Source organism: Rousettus aegyptiacus, unplaced genomic scaffold, assembly GCF_014176215.1.
Source record: "Rousettus aegyptiacus isolate mRouAeg1 unplaced genomic scaffold, mRouAeg1.p scaffold_m13_p_7, whole genome shotgun sequence".
NCBI classification, from domain to species: domain Eukaryota; kingdom Metazoa; phylum Chordata; class Mammalia; order Chiroptera; family Pteropodidae; genus Rousettus; species Rousettus aegyptiacus.
Genome location: NW_023416310.1, coordinates 48,579,132 through 48,586,680, shown reverse-complemented (window position 1 = coordinate 48,586,680; position 7,549 = coordinate 48,579,132).

Below are 7,549 nucleotides of genomic sequence, written 5' to 3'. Positions count from 1 at the left end.
ACACATGGGCATGCATGCAAAACTCATTTTGAGGTCTCAGGATAAGCTGTGATTTTCCTAAAGTGGTTAGCGCTAGTGACCTAAAGCCAATTCTCAACTCACCCCCCACCTCCCTGTAAAACCAGATTGGTCAGCTCCGCTAGCCCCTTCCCCTCTGAAGGGAATCCCCAGATCCATGGGTCCCAGAAAGGTCTAATCTGGGCCCGATTCCCCAGGTGGCCATGGCCGCTGCACCGGCACCTGCACCCAGCCCTGGCTTCATCCTAGCTGTTCGTAGACTCCCAGTCCTCTAAGGCTGCCCACCTGCCCAAAGCTGAGAGCGCTCCTCCTTGCAATCATCCAGCAGACACTTTTGTGTCCCCAGTGGGTAGATTTGGAAATCACTCTGGCAGCCTCAAGGCTCCCTATTCCAGGTTTTTTCACCCCATTATTGTTGGGCTGAAGGTCATCAGCAGAGCATGCCAGGTCTCTTGGGTGAACTTAAATATCCCTCAGCTGTGCCCCTTTCCGGGGGTCCCAGCCATGTACCTCAGATAGTTTATTGAGCTCATTCTGCCACCTCATTCCTGTTGGCCACAATTTCGTGTCTGAACCCCGCATCTGCCGTTGCCCACTTCAGCACAGACACATTGCCTGGCACAGGCAGCTGCTATATGTGGTACATCCGGTCCTCTTTCTGATTCTCCACTCTGCACCCCAGAGGTTGTGAGAAAGCCCTTACTCGGTCTCAATGCCTATTGGGAAGAGGACCGAATTTGCTATCGCTCTGTTTCAACTTGTGTCATACTCTAGCAGCCCCTCCCTGGAGCCTCTTCTTGTCCCTCCTGGTCCAGAGCCCATTACTCCATCAGAGGATGATCAGGCCAGCTCTACAAGGCTGCACATCTTTTCTCCAGCATTCCCTCCAAATTGCTGCAGCATTGGAATGAGTGGCCAAACCCAAGGATGACTCAGTCGACTGAGACCAAGGCTGGCCCTGATTATCCTGGGACTATAAAAAATACTGGCATAGTCATTCCTCACCTCTCCTGATTCAGCTCACTATCAGTTTCACCTTTGCATTACTCAGCTATGAACCAGGAAGAAACATACAAATACAAATGCCTTTCAACAGATTTGCTCTGAAACTGGTAACCTTTACTTTCTACTCATTTCCGTCTAGCTTTGTTATTTGATTTCTAACTCCATAACATTTGAGGAAAAGCAAACTAGAAAACGGGAAAGCAGCAGCTACAAGGCAGGCATCAGAAGGTGAGAACCTGAGAATGATCACATGTAAAGGTTGGAAAAGTGTGAGACCTCAAGGAGAGAAGCAAACAGCCCTGTGTATCTGACATTGCCACAGAGCACAGTGATTGATGTTTGTAATGTAACCCCAAATTACACATAGGCATGGGTCCCATCCAGCATGCTCCCCAAGGATGCCTAGATGTTTTCAGAGAAGTCCCAGATCTTCGAGGGCTACGCACCTTGCCTGAAGTTGAGAGGGCTCCTCTTGGCCATGCCCCCGTCAGAAGATTTTACACAACCACACTGCACAAGTAGCATGGGTCAAGTCTCACCATTTGGATGGCATTTCTCAGAAATTGATCGAAATGTATTTTTATTATTGATATATTTATATACTAATATATTTAAAGCACAATTACTGTTTTGCTGCTATGTGCTAGTTTCTAGAACTAGCCAATGGAGGGGAAAGAACACCAGACCAATGAACTGTTAATGACTTAAGTTTTCTGGTTAACTTGCAAAATGGAGCATAGAATACCTGCCTGAAGTACTTCGAAAGATTACTTTAAAAATAGGATAACTGTGTGAAAGTTCTATCTGTAGAAAGGAATAAGGAAATCCTTTTACTACAGTCAAAGTAATTCCTCTTACGTAGATTAGTGATGGATTAAAATTACAAGAGGAAGGAACATTACAAGTACATAGTCCTCAGAGTTTAGAGAGAGATCTATCTGTCTTGTAGACAGATAATTGATTTAGAATTGGGCACTGCTCAGAGAGGATTCCGCCTAGCATTAGCGACGCGCCATTCTCAGGGGATGAGTAACATCTAATGGACGCTAACTGTACTACAACTGACCTGGAAAATCAGAAGACGTCAAACCAGCCAGCACTTGTGTACAAATTTTAGTAGGGCACGACCACTGCAAAAATAAAAATTAAAAACAGTCATCGAATATTTTTCTCCAAAAAAAATCACAATTTTCTTTTATTTAAAAATAACTTCGATTATTTCATATTCAAATGTAGTGCATATTAATTTTAGAAAATTTTTAAAAGGAAAATAAAGATTGTCCAATAACATCACTATCAACACCTAACACTTAGTTTAGAGCCACCGCCACTGCCATTGTCACCATCACTCTCTCTTTATTCTTCTCCATCCCCTCCTCTCCCTCTCTCCCTCCACACTGTTTTTTTTTAAAGGGACGGCCATTGCTAACAGCTTGATGTGTATTATTCCATATATTTTTATGATAACAGTAATACATACATATTACAAGCAGTAACAAGTTATCCGAACATGTGGGGACTGTGGGGCATTTTAGTAAGAGGCTGTTAGAAAGAACTTCCAGCACTCGAGCTTACACTAGGTAGTCTGCAGAACAGTTTAAGGAAGCAGGCCTCTGCTCTAGATGGGTGCTGCCAGGAAGCCGGGTAATTCTATGATTGGGTGCCTTAATAAACCTCACCCAGAGGAGGGACAATTAGCTCGAGGCTCAAGCTGGGGAAGAATTGTACAGCAGCAGCGGCCACTCCTATTAGCCTGGACAGGTGGATGCTTGGTCACTTTTATTTATTTATTTATTTACTTACTTACTTATTTTTATGTTGACATTAGCTAATGAAATCCAATGTTTCAGCTGTATATTTTAACAGTAAGGTGTGTGTGTGTGTGTGTGTGTGTGTGTGTGTGTGTGTGTGTGTTTACATGTGTGTTCACCTCCCATAGTTAGATTTCTTTCTGTCACCGCCTATTTGATCCCTTTACCACCCCTTCCCCCTGCCCCCTCCCCTCAGTCTTGGTCACTTTTGTAGTTTGGACAATGTTCCTTTTTTGTCTGTGTGCACATGTGGTTGTAGAATGGTCTCGTTTTATTTCCATCCATCGCAGCAGCGTGGCCTCAGCAGACGTTGGCGTTCCGTGCAACAGAACTCGGAGCATCGCGGGGGTGCCGGCGCAGCTCCCGGCTGTCAGGGTTGCTCTTCTTCCTTCCGGTTCCCGTTTTTCCACCTAACAATGTTGTGCATATTTTCTCAAGTCAATATTGGGTTTATTTAAACAAATTTCTCCTGTTGAATAATTGTATTTTTCCAATATTTTAGGCTTCTAATTAACACTAAAATGAAAACCTTTAGAAATACATCTCTGCACAATTGTACTGTTATTTCTTAAATTTCCAGCAGCATAATTACTGGGTCAAATGATACATACATTTTAAAGTTATTGCCAGAAGGCCTTCCATAGAGTTTGTACTAATTCCGCTTTCAACAATAGGAAACTTCGTTCCCTCCCAAACCCTCGTCAGCACAAAGATCATCCGCCTTTTAAAAATCTTTGCGTTTCATAGACAAAAAAAAAAAAAAAAATCTGGTCTTTCACAGTTTTATTATGTAAAATTGGACACAGAATAAAGAACAAATGAGGTATAGCTATGTCTCACTAGACCGACTACATACCACTGGACTGCATTAGACTGGCTCAGACTTCAAGAGAGTCTAGGTGGAGGGTACGAAGTCTCGTGTTGGTGTCTCAAGTCTGTTTCTCAAGCTGCCAGTAAAAAGAGATGTCTCCAGAACGTGGTGGCTTTCGGTCCCTCGGGATTTGGGACATCCCGTGACAATAGCGCTTTTCGAAATGTCATTATCTGCTCATTTGTCTGCCTCCTCACTGAATCAGGAGCTTCAAGAGGGAAGGGACTGTGTTTTATTCACTTTTTTTCTCAATTTTTTTACTGTGGTAAAATATTCATAACATAAAACTTACCATCTTTACCATTTTTAAGTACATGGTTCAGTGGTATTAAATGCATGGGTAATAACAACCATCTCCATCATCCATCCCCAGCTCCCTTTCCACCTTGTAAAACTGAAACTCTACACCCAGTAAACAATAACCCCCATTCCTCTCGCCCCCAGGCCCTGGACACCACCATTCTAATTTCTGTCTCTGTGAATTTGACTACTCTGAGTACCACATATAAGTGGAATCATGTATTTGTCTTTTTGTGACTGGCTTATTTCACTTATCATATGTCCTCAAGATCCATCCATGTTGTAGCAGGTGTCAGAATTTCCTTCTTTTTTTTATTTCTTTTTTGTTGTTGTCATTTTTTAGACAAGGCAACCCTTGGTTGACCTCACAGATTACAAGGACCTTGTCCAGCTTACAATCCCTTTTTTTTTTTTTTATGCCTACAGCACTTGGTTCTCCTAGGTGGTCTCCCATCCAAATACTAAGTAGTCTGACCCTACTTAGCTTCCAAAATAAGACAAGATCAGGCTTGTTTAGGATAGCATGGCTGTAGACAGAATTTCCTTCTTTGTTAAGTAGTATTTGTAAAAAACAGGTTGTTTCAAGCCAGTAGGAGTATGGAGTTTTTGTTATCGCATTATAACAAAACCTGTCCTAACTAATACAGCAGTAAATACCCAAAAGAATAAGACCATATCTAGCAAAGCTTCTAATGGCAGCTTTGTTTTAAACTATTGTAGAGGTAGCATGTGGATGCCTTGGTTGGTTAACTAATATCCATGGGTTTATGTTCCCTTCTTTCCGAGGACATTTACCGGGAAATTACAAGGTGATCACAATCTATGATGAGCTCTAGTATCATGATTAAACCACAAATTGCATAAATCCAGTAAATTTGAAAGGTAATGGGTTTTGAGTCTCATAAAAGATTAATTTTGTAGATATGTGTAGAGAGAAGCTACGTTAGGGGAAATGGCTCCCGCAAAGGGCTGGAGGAAGGCCCTTCATTTTAGGGCCAGTGTTCATTCACCTCTCCCCTATCTACAGCCAGTTCCGCTCATTCAGTCTATTGGCCAATTCATAACGCAGATGCTCTGGACTCAGCTCATTTTAGAAATACTGAAATAGTTAGAGTGGGCATGAATGTTTCTTCGCAAACTCATAGGGACAAAAAAAAAATTGCTTTATTTCTATGAATCAACTTAAGCTGTTCCTGAGATCCTGGTTACTTCAGGGGGGGAAAGAGTCTATCTTGTGCATCTTGGGGATGGTCCTCTTTCTCCCTAGAATTGAACATGAATTCAGGAGACCTCTGTGGCTCCCAGCAAAGGACAGAAGTGTCTCTGGTTCTTACAACTGCTGTTGAGAAGCTCACCATCTGAGCCCACACAGACAAAGGGTGGGCAGCTCCTCCCTTCCACACTAAAGTGTGGGGACACAACCCGCAATCCTCAAGGCCATGGCTGTCTCCAGCATCCACACCTTCCATCTCACCAGAGCTCGTGTCACTCCTGGAGAAGGTGCAAGGCAGAGGAAACTGGTTGCATCACTCGAAGATTCACCTCAGGGAAGGGCCACTGCTACCTCCTTACTTCTTGCAGAGGAAGGAGCAGGAGCTTACCGTCACACATGGAAGGGGAGGGCTGAGAATGCTTGCCAAATCTCTGCTCTCTTGGGCTTGCAGGGGAGAATTCCAGTGACTCTATGTGAGGCTGATCAGAACCCCTTCTGGGACTGATATGAAGTTGGCCCATGAAGAGCCTGAGTTTCCTCATGAGTTCTCTGCCTCAGCCTCTGACCAGAGAGGTCTAGACAGCCTCCTCACCCTTTAAGCCTCAGAGAGTCCCTAGAGTGAACCTCAGTCCCGGAAGGATTTTGTTGCCAGCCTCCTCAACTCAAAGGACTTGCTTAACCCTAAGGTGAAATGTTGGTCTTTGGACCAGCACGAGTTGCTGACTCCTCCTGCCCCAACCATGGCTCCAGTTGAAGGTGGTACAAGCCTTTTGCTTTCATCTTCATCACTGTCAAGTCTTGGACTCCATGAGAGGGGTGCCAACTCTGACATAAATGGGGAGTGCCATACCCACCAGTGGGTAGGTCTGAGATTCTTCTGTAACCCTAAACCACAGGCCCTGTGTGTCTAAGGGAAACCCCAGTCCCATGGGCTGGGTGGGAACCCCCTGAAAAAAAAAGACGAAGAGAGTTCCTGGCTTACACTTATTTATCCAGAGGGCCTGGAGTAGCCCTCCAAATCTGACCCATTTTCTTGGCCCTTCCAACCACCCTTCGCTGCATGCAACACCCTCAGGAAGTGAGATCTTTTTCTCTGTTGCCTGCCCTTCCTGCTGCAAGCAGAACCTGGTGTTTTGCATCAGTCCAGATGGACTTCTCCGAAACCACACCTACTACCTACTGGCCACACAAATTGCTATGTCACAGAGAGGCCTGTCCTGGGGCCCCACCAGGGAGAACTTAAAAACTGCAGAAAGATTTCTGGTGCTTTTATTGATCATTTTTCCTCCAGTTGATGAGAATGATCTTTTAAAATTCCCACCTTGCCTTTGCTACAACCAAAAAGGCAAGTTTTATCCCCACACCCTTGAGACAGGATTTGTGTGCAATTGACCAAGGACAGTCTGTTGTAGCCCTCTCACCTCAGAGAAAGGCCACTTCTGCCTCCTTTATAGAGTACCCAGGAGAGTCAGGGGCCGGGAAGTACCAAAAGGAACCCTTTCCTGACATCACTGAGGCCACCATCAATGCGTGGGGCTGCTATGGAAAGGGAGGGAGCTAGAGGTCTCCAGAGAAAGGATGTGAGTCAGCCTCCTGTTGGGTTAGGGCCAGTGCTGTCCTAGAGCTTGCTTGGCTCATAAGAGCCAACAATGAACATCTCTTTCTGGCTCTATTTTCAGTAAGTTCATGTGGGCGGCAGCAGACCACTGGTTATGAATGACAAGCTGAGAGTCACTGTTTTAGGGACCAGGGAACGGGGACCAAAGCCAAAAACAGAGGAGAATTTAAGAGAGCCAGAGAGCGGGTAATCTTTGGAGACAGAAGGTAACAGAAGCATAAGCCTCTTCCTTACCCCTACCCCTGGTCGCTTTAACAGGTGGAGCCAGGCAGGTCTCTGGCTGCCAGAATCCTCACAGTTCTTCCTGCAGAAACCCTATACCTTTCTCATCTCCTTTATCCACAGGCCTTCTCTCTTCCCACACTCCACAGCCCAAAGGTAATGCAGTCGGCTACACTATTTCTCTAGGAGTGAGCTTCAAATTCTTGTGCTCACCTTCATTCTTGGGGCTTGAACTTTCCAATTAAGAGGTGGCTCTCCTCCCCTCAGTCATATTCCCATCCTTCCTCATTTATCCTACATTCTTTATCCCATTTTCCTCCAGCCAGAGCCACTGTCCAAGAACCAAATGTCCCAAATCCTCTCTGGTCTGATCCTTCCCCTCCTTGAAAGACTCTTCTCCTCCCCTCCGCACAGGGACCCCAGGAGAGATGGACATCTCTCCATCTCCCTTCTTCCCCACAACTGAAACTAACCCATAACCTTGAGAGAGT